The sequence below is a fragment of the Myotis yumanensis genome, unplaced genomic scaffold, assembly GCF_028538775.1.
Source record: "Myotis yumanensis isolate MYYU_CA2020_CCGP unplaced genomic scaffold, mMyoYum1.0.hap1 SCAF_3, whole genome shotgun sequence".
NCBI lineage: Eukaryota > Metazoa > Chordata > Mammalia > Chiroptera > Vespertilionidae > Myotis > Myotis yumanensis.
The window spans coordinates 167,433,882-167,446,922 of NW_027223754.1; the positions used below are offsets into that span (position 1 = coordinate 167,433,882).

At 36.7% G+C, this 13,041-nt stretch overlaps 1 protein-coding gene across 4 annotated transcripts in view; it reads left to right on the forward strand.

Moving 5' to 3' along the window:
* Positions 1–13,041, forward strand: part of SLC38A4 (solute carrier family 38 member 4) — a 66,754-nt gene that overhangs the window by 24,842 nt on the left and 28,871 nt on the right. For 2 of the 4 annotated variants that reach the window (XM_070410368.1, XM_070410370.1), the window contains exon 2: positions 5,239–5,295. The gene's annotated coding sequence lies outside the window, so the exon portion shown is untranslated. Of the gene's footprint in view, positions 1–3,751; positions 3,884–5,238; positions 5,296–8,532; positions 10,633–13,041 lie in introns of those variants that run through there. The other 2 variants (XM_070410369.1, XM_070410371.1) reach the window with 2 other exon arrangements.

Consider the following 13,041-nt stretch of genomic DNA (forward strand, 5'->3'; position numbering starts at 1 on the left):
AGGGAAGTTTACAGAACAGAAAAGCAGAGCCTCTCCCAAGGGGCCTGGGCAGGGAACCCCTTTGGGGCCTCATATTCAGGAAGGTCCCAAGTTTAAACTTTTTGAAAGTATCATCAAATGAGGTTATTCATAAAGTCATTTGTAGTATAAGTGTGTTAAGGTGTTGTTTTGTTAAATAAGAACATTGAAAATGTACTACAACTTAGTAACCCTGTTTTGGATTTTCCCCCATTGATTTTTAAAAAGAGTGGGAGGGAGGGAGGGAGGGAGGGAGGCAGGGAGGGAGAGGGAGAGAGAGAGAGAGAGAGAGAGAGAGAGAGAGAGAGAGAAACATCTAGGTGAGAGAGACACATTGCCTCTTGCACTAGGCTGGACCTGGGCCCCGGGGTTTGAACCTGCAACCCAGGTCTGTGCCCTTGGCCAGGAATAGAACCTGTGACCTTTTGGTGTGTGAGCTGATACTAACCACACTGGCCAGGTCTGGATTTTTTGTTATGTAAGTAGTTGAGGTTAATAACTACATAATCATGAAGAGAGATACCTATTAGCATACTAAGCTTTCATCACTCTGAAAATCATATAGTAACACAAGTATGTAAGTACTCAATTCACTTTCAGAATAACATGGGATTCTGCTATTTGAATGATTTGGGAAGATTTCTGTAATATTTCTGTATGGATCTTCTCTTCCTCCTCCTCCTCCTCTTCCTCCTAGTTCTTTTTGCCCATATCCATATTAAGAGGGATAAAATAAAGGATTTGGAGTGCCAAAGTAGGTCATTAAAAGAGATCACAAATTCTCTTCATCACTGTAAGTCTGAAACCCAAAAGGCCAGAGGGTAAATCCTAGGATAACAAGGAATCATCAAAATATTGTTCTTAATTGCAGTTGTGCTACTGTCTTCCAATTTTAGGAGTAACTTGGTAGGTCAGACAGACATTTTCCTATCTATACTAATAAAAGGACAATATGCTAATTTGGGCAGACGTCTTCCAGACGTCCATCTGGACAAAGCCACAGCGGCTGCGAGGCCTGGGCTCATGGCAGCCATGGGCTCAGGCAGCTGCGAGGCCCGGGGCTCAGACCTCACAGCTGCCGTGGCTGGCAGTGGCAGCAGCAGCAGGGTGATGGGGGTGACGCCTTCCCCTGATCAGCCCAGTCGCCTCCTGCAGAGACATTAGTAGGACATCCCCTGAGGGCTCCTAGACTGTGAGAGGGGGCAGGCCGGGCTGAGGGACCCCCTCTCTCCCAGTGAACAAATTTTCATGCACTGGGCCTCTAGTAATACTATAAAAACAGTTGGATCAATGTAAGTGTTTTTTTTATATTGGGAAGCACTAATAGGCTATAGGATGAAGACAGACATATACTCTTGAGACTTGATTTACTTCATTAGATTCTGAGTTTATAAATCTGAAGGCTGAAAATGATAAAAGGTAACTAACTCTTCTTGGAGAATAAGGCATAATAAAAGCAGGGTAGTATAGAAAGGTTAAATTGAAACAGAAAGGAGAAAAAAGGAAGGTGACCTAATTGGTATTTGAAGTGGGAGCAAAAAAAAAAAAAAAAGCAAGTGAATGCAGGTACAAAGGGAATATGAGATTTTTAAAAATTAGGGAATTTGGTTTCTTAGTTATCACTATTTCTACCTGTTTTCTTCTAATTTGCCTATAACTAGATTCTATTTCCAAGTATTATTTTGTCCTGTGACTAAAATTAGAAATTTGGGTACACTCATGATTAGAACAAGAGGTTATCTTTCCCTGTGTCATTGCAAAATGCCATGATGGTCTGGCTAAGGGATTTTTTTTTAATTGTTGACTAATTTTGACTTGGTCCAGCTGGCATGTTCTCTTCGAGGACATCATTGAAGGTAGAAATTTTAAACAAAGATGATGAGTAATTTTTAAATATGGGCATAAGTACGATCTGAATCACTTTGTTTATTTTGAGCAATTTTGTACATTCAATAGATAGTATATTGGAATATACTAGGACCTTCTCTGGACTATGTGAAAACGACAGCCAGAGACAGAGGAAAGGGGTGCTGAAGTGCATGGATCATACCATATATTCTCTTTCTCTATGTCAATAAAAATGAAGGTTTTATTGCAAGTTTCTGTTTCTCATTGAATGATTACATAGAAGTTTTTATAACATGTACTAGTATTGTTAGCTAGTGAGAGTGATGAACAGAAACAGTACTACAAGAAAGAATCAAACGACCTTTGACCCCAATTAAAATTCTTTCCATGTGCCTTTTCCTCGGCCATCCTTCTCAGACAGGCACACATTGCCAAGGCCAACTATCAGTCAACCTCCTCAACTGTCCTCCTTGTCCCGGCCTTCGTCTCTAACCCATCATCCCACTTGCACTCCTTCCCCGCTGATTTCCCTTAGAAGCTTTCAAGAAGAGACCCTCATCACTAAACACGTGGGTTTCCTGGACTTAATGCCTTTTATGGTCTGGATGATTCCATTTGGTTCTGTTTTGGTCCAGAAAGTCTCCACTGCAGCCAGACTGGTTCTCTTTGTTGCCAGAATATCTTTTTAGCATATCTGCATTTTTCATCCAGGATGCCTCTCTCTTTCCTCTCTGCCTATCGGAATTGCACCTGGATTTTAAGGCCCTCCTCAAGGTACATGGGCTCCCTGAAGGCTTTGTGAATGGCCGCAGCCCCTGGGGACTCTTCTCGAGTCCTGGGCATATTGTGCAATTCTACTAACATTAATTGTTATAGTTTGAAAAGCCAGCTATCGCTGTATGTGTATATCTCTTACCCCCTACAACCTACTGTGCCCCTCTCTGGACCAAGTCTCATATACCTATTCTTGGTGGCACTTACATGAATGCCTTATATGAAGGATCAGTTAAAGTGTTTGTCGTCTCATTGCTCAGACTTCCTTCTTTGTTCACTACTGACGTATTTTTCATTTTGTAAAATCTAGACGTATTCTGGTCCATTACCTCTTTCTACATTTGCCATGCTTTAAATATCAAAAGAGCATACACCTATTGCCAAATGTATATGAAATTATATTATGGTATGATTTTAAGAAATATTCAGAACATTAAACTATAATGCTTTAGCTTGTGTTTTCCTTATGGAAGGAAAATTACTGAGTTTTGTCAAGACCATACCTTTCTTCATTAATTTTGGCATATCTAAATAAACAAGTTCCTGAGCTATTTTAATTCAGCTAACTTTTGTCAAGATAGTTTTCATGTGTATATTCAATTTTTGAGTCAGAATTAGGAAAGTTTTATGATAAAAACTTTGCTATTAGAGTAGGTTCAAAAGAAATAGAAATCCTTTTGTGTGCTTTTTATTTTAATCCAACATGCTAACTTACTATAATTATTTAGTACACTTGAAGAAGATCAGAATTACAAGGAATTTAAAACTTTAAAGAGGTAAAATTTGAGGTATATATACATTTATCTCCATCCTATTTATATGAGGGTATCATAATATGAAATTCACATTTTGTAGTACATTCATTCTTTTTCAGTCGATCCACTATCAAGTGGGATTTTACTAGGATAAAAGTATTTAATTTTCTAACAATTATTTCAGGACTGTGCTTGATTAATCTTATACTCATGTGGTAACTTTGCAAACAGAAGGACATTTTAAGTGGAAAAGATCACAGTTAAATGACAAAAATTATTTAAAAAGAAATATTCTTCAAATTTCCTATATATTAAAATAGCATATTTATTATTATTTTTCCCTAGACCATAATACTTCTCATTCGATAAAGAACAAAACTACAGGATAACTCTGAAAAATAAAGAACAAGTTAACTAAAAGACAAATAAAAGGAAATATATAAAACTTAAGACCAAACGGGCACATTTGATAAGGAAAAGAGAAATGGGTACTGGGCATTTTGTTTACTGTTTAATATCTTGCATTAACTTAATTTCTTGCTCTAAGAACAATGTTTAGTTGTTTTTTTCTAAAAACAGGGAATTAACACAACTCTTGTAATGTAGCATTTCTTCTAACAGCTTATCAGATTGTTCATTCATGTTATAAAGATTGATTTTCATTCTATATATTTTCAATTTTTAAAATTGAAAAAATATAACATTTTTCAACATACAGTATAAAGATATATTGAAAAGGCAAAATTTTTATCATGAAACTTTCTTAATTCTGGATGATTTGGGAGTGTTGCTTTGTTGTTAATCCTCACCTGAGGATACTTTTTCCATCGCTTTTTTTAGAGTGAGTGGAAGGGAAGGAGGGAGGAGAGAGAGAGAAAGAAACATCAATGTGAGAGAGACAAATTGATTGGTTGTCTCCAACACTCGCCCCAACCAGGGCCTGGATTGAAACTACAAAGCAGGTACCTGCCCTTGGCTGGGAATTGAACTCACAACCCCTTGGTCTATGTGCGGACCGACACTCTACCCACTTAGCACACTGGACAGGGAACGGATGATTTCTAATATGCTTTTCTCACTTTACTTTCAGACCAAGTCAATTTGATCCTTTTTCGTAACAGAATAAATTATTTGCCAACACATTTTAATTCTTCCTCTGATAGGTGGAAAGCTAAGTAGTTTTTTTAAAAAAATGTCTGTTTAAAAATTCTTTAAAAACTCCAAGTAGAGTTTTGCTTACTCAGCACACTTCCTGTGGAATGGTAGCAGCAGTGGCAGGGCGTGTTTCCAACCTCAGGGCACCTTGAGTAAGTTGGTGACTGTCATTCTACTACATTTTCTCTAAATAAGTCAACCATCCAAAAGAAAACAATTCTTCTGCTGTGTAATTAATTTTTTCTGTGTACTCGGATTATAATATTTCATTTAACAGTCTAACTCCACAACTATAATTAGTGTGTTGTTTTACTTTGACTTCAGTTCATAAACCTTTTGAAAAACTAACATTGCTAGATTTATCAGTCAACCAGAGTACAGAATCTTGATACGGAATGACACCGATCAAGGTAGAACTTTTAGTAAATGGGTATTTTGTTGAATAAAAGCCAAAATCCTAAAAGCAAATAGAAATTGGTGTAACTGATGTTTAATCCAAATGAAAAACATTAAACTGATTTAGCTTTTCGTTTTTTTGTTTTTTTTTTTTAAAGAACTGACGCAATTTGGACAGAGGGAGGTGTTGGGGCAAGGTGGTGGCGGTGATTGGCTTGTCTCCTTTACGCCCTCTGGTCTTTAAATCATTGTCTAGATGCCCAAAGGTTCATATAAGTCAACTCTGTTTCAGGGTTCTGCGTTCCAAACAATTCTGGAAAGACTGCCCAGGACTGGATGAATAATTAAGGTAAAGCTGTTTTTACATGAATATATGCAGTGTTGAAATAATGCTTCCTTTCTTCTTTTTATAGTGTTTATTGTTTACTACAAACTTAAAAGTTTAAAAATACTATTTGGGTCGCTTTTTTCTCAATATGAAAAAAAAGGACCAATTTAATATAATGTCAGACATTGGAATTATTTACTCGGATTCTGATTGCAGTTTTCTTTCGCAGATAATTTTAGGTTTGAGCATAAAATCAGGACAGTGGATAATAGGAAAGGAAAACAGCCCAAACCCAGTGGTAGAAAGGCTTAGTTATTTACATATTTTGGTTAATCACTAAATAAAGTGAAGGGTTAACATAATTTGTTTTAGGAAAAAATATAAAGTTTTAAAAATATGTTCTCAATTTATAACATCGAAGATTTTATCTTGAAAAACAAAAAGAGTAACCGAGAAGGAACATCACATGCAGCAGATGGGAAAGGCTAAAGGTTTGGGCTGTGTCACTGTTAAGTGAAAAAGAGAGAGTGTGTCTCACCTTGTCTTCTTGTGTGACCATTTTAATATAGTATTTTTAGAGCTACTTACTGGAAGAAATGGATAAATTGAATAGAATAGAAGCACAGCTTTATTAATTAATTAATAAAGGACTGAAATTAATTATCTAAAAATAGAGCTATACTCACATTTATTAATTAGACAGGGAGAGAATTCTCAGGGGATGTGGGTATCCTTGCATTTGGGGCATATGGTGATGGTTTTTATTAAATGCCCAGGTGATAAGATGAACAGTGCTTTATAAGTTAGTGAAAATTTAATTTGACTGATGACATAGATCATATTCATGGACAGTTGGTTGAGAGTTTTATTTTTGACAAACTAAAGAAATTTAGGTGTGTGTTCTAGAAAAAATTGGCATTTATTTTACAGGTCAACTTCTTCTAGTCATTCAGATTTATATTTCAATAATGTTTTGGGTTTTTTCTTGACAGTCTTTCTATTTATATTTTTAAGAAGTATAAACACTTCAATGTTTAAGTATTGAGACATGTAGTATTGGGGCTAAACTCTTGAGTTTTCTTTAACCATGTTATTTAATTTATTTTCATAAAGAAAAAGTACCTCTAGGGGTGGCTCACTATCAATTATATACAATGTACACATTTTGGAATTTACTGTACCCACAATTCATTATAAGTTATTAAATATCATGCATTAGCATGTATAGCATAAAGAGGTCACTATGTTAATATCATATATGCTACATATCCCTGTACATTTATGGAAACTACTGTTTGGGGAAATAGGAACTACAATTAAGCAGGAATTTAAGATGTTTCTTCATGTTTAAGATGACGAGAGAATCCATGTTTCTGAAGAGCAGAGCTAGAAAGTTCGTAAGCAAAATAACATATTCAGATTTTATGAAGAGTCCTTTATACCTCTTCATAGGTTGCTTTAAATCTTATATTAGCAAGCATGTAATATTCTTAGCAAAGAGAAAAGACATCACTATGGGGTTATTTTAACTTTTCTAGTTCTCCCTAGATATTATTTCTAAGCTGTGTCTAAGTAGAGGAAAGGAATGAAAATGCTATAATATTAGCACTGGCAATAGGGAATAGTCAAGTAAACACAGTTCTGCTGTTACTGGCCGTCATTTCTTTTCTAAGATGTACCTCAGACTGACTGTAGTGAATGTTTCTCTGGAAGTTAATTTCGGTGAGAAATCATGCCAGAGACTAACAAGTCATCTGATTATCAATGTGCGACTAGAACGGTATTGTTTGGGAGGTTGTTTAAGAGAGTTTAATTTAAAAATGATATTAGATTGATTTCATTGCCAAAGCTATATTCATAGGTCTCAGATACATTTTGTATGTGGATTTAAATCAGTTCCTGGGATCCAACATAGTTGGCTTTTAGAAGTTGCATGACCAGCTACACCCTGTTTGCTCAACCAAAGGGTACAAGGCATGTGAGGCTATGTGCTACCTTAATCTAGATTTCAGAGTAGATTCGTCAGAGCTGGTTGGCATGAAAGACAGAACAGATAGGGATGGTGGGAAGTGCTCTGACCATGTTCGCTCCCTTCTCACTCTCACTTATCAGGAAAAATAAATGTTTGCAGTAACTAGGGAAGGTCATAACTTTTGTCTCTTGACTCAAGGACAGTTTTGCTTCCAGGTTGTTGATGTTCTTCTTTGAACAACGTAAGTAAAAATTTGAGATATTTGCTTTTTTGAGAATCTTATATACTGAGTTTCTTAGGTACATTTTCAAAGAACAGGATAGTATAGTATTTAAAAAACAAGCAGTTGGATATAAGGAATTAGCTAGTTGGTATATTTAGACATCTCTTAATAAATGTCATGAAACAAGATCTTCTAATGCTGATAATATTCTAAATACTTTTTTTTCAAGTTTTGATTTTACATCTTCGTGAATGAGTGAACTGAAGCAATAATTCTGCACTGGAATATGTTCTACAAAACATCTTTGTATCACAGAATAACAACCTCATCAGAAAGAAAGGCTAGACTACACAAAGTTCCGTCAAATCGAATTTGATTTTTCTTTTAGAATAATTTTGAATATTCATTGTGCAACAAAGCTATTCTTCTGGTAACCAGAGGAACACTTTCCTTTTCACTTTGAAATATTAACCTATGCATACTTGTATCTACATAGGAAATCATATGAAGGTGCACTGGTCTTAGTAGAATATAACACTAGGCAACGTGCTAGATATTGGGAATATGTAGAGTCTACAAACTGGACATCGTTTCCACCTTCATGAAGCTTTCTGCCTACTGGAAGAAACAGTTTTTTTTTTTATCAAACAAGCACAACTAAACATGTAGGTGCAAAATGTGACAAGTACTCTGAGGCAGAGGAGAACATGCTGTGTGAATATGTAACAGGGGAGTTAGTTTTCATGTGGGGCCTCTGTGACCACACGGCATTTAAAGATTTTCAGGTTCTTTTAATTAACTTTGGGAGAAACCTGGGTTCAGAGGAGCATCGGAGGCAGAGGGAACAGAATGTTAAAAGGTCCTGAGGTGGAATGGGAAAATCCAGTTTCTGGCTCATGTTTCATTCTCAATATTTGTTGAAAGAACAAATAAATGACACCTGTAAAATACTTCTGCATTGAAGTAGAATAGTGTAATTAATTATGAAAATAAATTTTAGCCATTATGATGTAGTGGAAATGCTTCAAAGCACGTACTTTGTGCTGCAGGCAAATGGTTCAGAATATCTAGTTTCTCCTAATGTTCAACTTTTTTTAATTTTGCTTTTAGCTGCTGTTCCCTTAAAATAGATCAGTAATAGAATCTTCAGAGCTAAATATGTGAGCTCTGCAAAAGTGTTCCAACTTTTGTGAGAAGATGTCGCTTGACTGGGTCCAAAATTAGGATGAGGGGCCCAGGTCTTAATCCACTACAAGGGGCATAACATCATGTTATATCACCTCAAAAGAGAGTGGACTAAGTATTTTATATATGGTAAAGTAGCTTTAAGTTTAGGTCTCAATTTCCTTATTTGTGAAGGGTACCTACCTTTCCTACCATGTTTGTGAGAGTTCTGAGAACTATAACGTTCTCTTTTGTAATTGCCTAAGGTATACTTATATGCATGTGTAGATATGGGTATAAAATACTGATTATTGGAAGAGGGAAAAGGGATTTAAATTTATTAAGGGCCCACTACACACCAAACTTTGACATGCATAGTATAATTTAAACCCTTATGGTACTGCTTCGTGGTAAATGATATTTTCCTCATTTTACATGTGGGAAGACACAAGTAAGAAGTCAGCTAATTTGGCCAGATTTATACCCACTTTTATCATCAAAGCCAAAATTTCTATTCCCCATGTGGACTTGAGTTCTCTGTAGCAGAGATAGCAAGCAGTCCAGAGGTGACAGAGCATGCAGGCTACTTAATCTCTCTGTGACTCCATTATCTCATCTGTAAAATGGGAGTAAGGACAAAAATAGTACCGGCCAAGAGTGATGGTGGAAGGAATGCAAGTAGACTAATTTAAGCCATACTTTAGTTATTTGTAAAGTCAATCAGACTTTGTAAAAGACTGGATGCCAGGGGGGAGAAAGAAAACATTATAATGGAAGACTGACATTTCTTGGTTTGAGTAGCTGGATAAGGGGTGACAACATTCTTTGGATAGGAAACATTGGAAGGAGAGGAAACTAGCACCAGTTAGATTTGGGGCACATGGAATTTAAACTACCTTTGAGATATGCAAGCGTATACATCAGCTAGGCCACAGGACACATGGAACTAGAGACAAGAGTAGAGGCCTGGGCTGAAGATGACCTTGAGGAATCCTTGGTGTATAAAATCTTAGGAGTGGATTGGAAGAAGGGGGGCTCAGGACCTAGCCTTGAGGAATTCAAGCAGTGAAACTTCAAACAAAATGATACTTTTAAAAAGAAAAACAAAACAAAAGCTCTGACAAATAACAGCAGTGTTATTAACAATCAGAAAATTTGAAGACTTCCTAGGAGCTAGAAAGCAGATAGGGCTGGGAAATCTATGAAAGAAAAAACCAGGGTAAAGCAGGGCATGGAGTGGGAGGGTCCATGGGAGCCTGGTAGCAGTTCAAGTTAAGTCAATATGTACAAAGAGGAGGATTGGACCGCAGGCAACCAGTGACCAGTATTTACCAAGCAAGCTCAGTTTGGACATCTTGGTCAGTTTGGGCTGCCACTGGTGCCCATCGGATAAGGCTGGTTGTAAAGAAAATCTGAAGGTGGACTCTAGAATAGGTCTAAGGGCCACCACAGCAGACAAAGATGGGTAACAAGCAGGACTGGAAGCTCCACCAAGAGAAAATACATCACAGCATTTTGCTCCCAGAGGAACCTCTCTGTCCAGAGGGCAAGCTGTGTCTGGGCGTGGGCTCCTCTAAGGGCACTCAGACAGGCCCTCCAAGAGAGGAAGCCATCAGTGACAGGCCTGCAAGACATCAGAGCAACCCTGAGAACTAGCTGTCGAAGTTAGCCAATATACTCTCCATTCATAAATATGACTAGACAACTCAGGATTGCTAAGACTGTAAGGAAAACCAGCAGCATGAAAGAGAAGAGCCAAGAATGAACGAGCAGAATAACTAACTCCAGAGGAAAGATACATAATTTAAGGAACAAAAGGAACCCTTGAAAACTTCCAATCAATATTCTGAGAAAGAGTTAAGAAAATAATTGCATCTGAAAAACAACAACAAAGGTAATACGAAAAAAGAGGAACGGGATAGGCACACATTATTAGAAGTTAAAATATGATTGACTAATTAGTGGACAAGTTGAAAAATAAAATGGATACAGACTAAAAGTAAATAATGTTTATCTACTCTAATCTCAATACTTCCGTCTGATACTAAATGTGTGTATGTGTGTGTGTGTGTGTGTGTTTTCCCACACTCACCAATTCTTCAACACCAGCTGGATATCCTACGATTCAATTCAAATCTGATACTATCTACTAGGCGTTATTGTCAGATCCCCAGGTTAAGGGCTCAGTTCCACAAGGCTGCCCCTACTTCAGATGATATGGCAAGTCCAGACATTCTGTACTTCTGACAAAGTAAATTGAATGGAATAATTTGCTAGAGTTGCTTACAGAAACTCTGGAAAGCAGTTTACTTACTAGATTACTAGTTTATTATAAAAAGATAGAACTCAGAAACAGCTGGATGGCAGAGATGCATAGGAGAAGGCATAGGGAAAAGGTGTAAGCTTCCACACTCTCTCCTGGTGTACCACCCTCGCAACAATTCTGTTAAGATTTTTATGGAGACTTCATTACTTAGGCAGGATCAAATCATGGACCACTAGTGATTAACTCAACCTTCAGTCCTTTCCCGCACCCAGGAGGTTGACGGTGTGGTGCTGAAAGTTCCAACCCTCTCACTTCTATTCTTCTGGGTGGCTTTGAAGATGTTTCTCTATATCTTTGACATCTTGAACTACCTCATATTAATGAATATATTCATTTTCACTCCTCCTGCTTGAAGTACTATGCGCTTTTTTTAAACCCTAAGAACTACCATCTTTTTTCCAGTTCCAGACAATTCTCTACCATTATGTCTTTCTATTGTGTGACTCCCTAGTCTCACAATTCTCTCCTATTAGAATAACTATTACCGTGTGTTTAAACTTCTTATTCTTATTTTCCTCCATGTCTCTTAATGTCATATTTTTCTTTATCTCCTTGTGATATAACTTGAGTGCTTCCCACAGATCTATCTTCCAGTTTCATTACTCTACCTTCAGTGGAATTTTCTTTATTTCAATGACTATGTTTTTTATTTTTAGAATTCTCTCTTGGCTTTTTTAAAAACCAGCCTGATCTTCTATTCTAAAGATGCTATTTATTATTTTAAATCTTTTTATTATTTTTATTATATTAATTTTAAAGTCCCTTTTTAATTGCTTCGCTGTAGTTAACTCAGGTGTGAATGTTGTTCTCATGCCTATGACACTCTCCCAAGGAGTTTCCATATGTGTTTGGTAGCTTTTGTAATTTGGAGTACGAGTTGCCTTCCACAAATATGCTGCATCAACGCCAGATTGTGTAAGCCTTTTCATATATATATATATATATATATATATATATATATATATTTGCAAGGGGGTTTATGGATTTAATGAGTTCTGAAGTATTTTTTTGTTTGTTTCTCTGCTCAGGATTTCATTACCAAGAACCACATCTTCCAAGAGTGATAGTATTTCCCCCAATATGGTTCAACAAGAAATGAATGATTCTAATAGCAGAAATTTCATATGAAATTGTATTGATAACATGATGGATTCATAGCATGTTTTCTTTCCTTTTTTTTTTACTCAATGCCAGTCCACCCTTTTTCAGTTACAACTGAGAAAACTAAGGGGCAAATAGTTAAATAACTTGTGCTGAGATCTCATGAATTAAAGATAGAGGGGAGTCTAAAAGCTAAATATCTTTGTTGTTAAAATGTATTTTAATTTTATGTAGATGGTGACTGATACTGATTCAAAGATAAACCTGAACTTCCTTTTGTTTCTATTCTTAACATTGGCTTCATGATCCAAGTGCCTAGAAAGTAGCTCCCTGAGCCCAATCCTACCCTGGGTTGCATGTTATCAAGCATTTTGGTGGTGTTAATTCTTTCATGCACAATTAGCAAATTAAAGTGGTAAGATCTGGATGTTACTCCTAGTAGAGACCCTGATAGATTCTGCATTGGTAGATCTTATTTGTCATCAACTTACTTTTGTATCCCTTCCCTTTAAGTCTTGCAATCTGCTTACAAATACCTAAAGGTTTGGAGGTAGAAGAGGGTTAAGGGAGGATAAATGGTGACAGAAGGAGCCTTGACTTTAGGTGGTGAACACACAAGCAATATACAGATGATGTATTATAGAATTGTACACTCAAAACCTATATAATTTTATTAACCAATGTCACCCCAATAAGTTCAATAAATATAAAAAAACATAGCTAAAGCTTCTTGAAGACTGTTGCTACATCTTAAAATTTATTTTTTTCTTCCCACGGTGACTAGCAAAGCGCCTGTAAGTTCACATACGCAGGCACTTTATAAACATGTGCTTGCCCTAACCCGTTTGGCTCAGTGGATAGAGTGTCAGCCTATGGACTGAAAGGTTCCAGGTTTGATTCTGGTCAAGGGCATGTACCTTGGTTGCGGGCACATCTCCAGTAGGGGATGTGCAGGAGGCAGCTGATCGATGTTTCTAACTC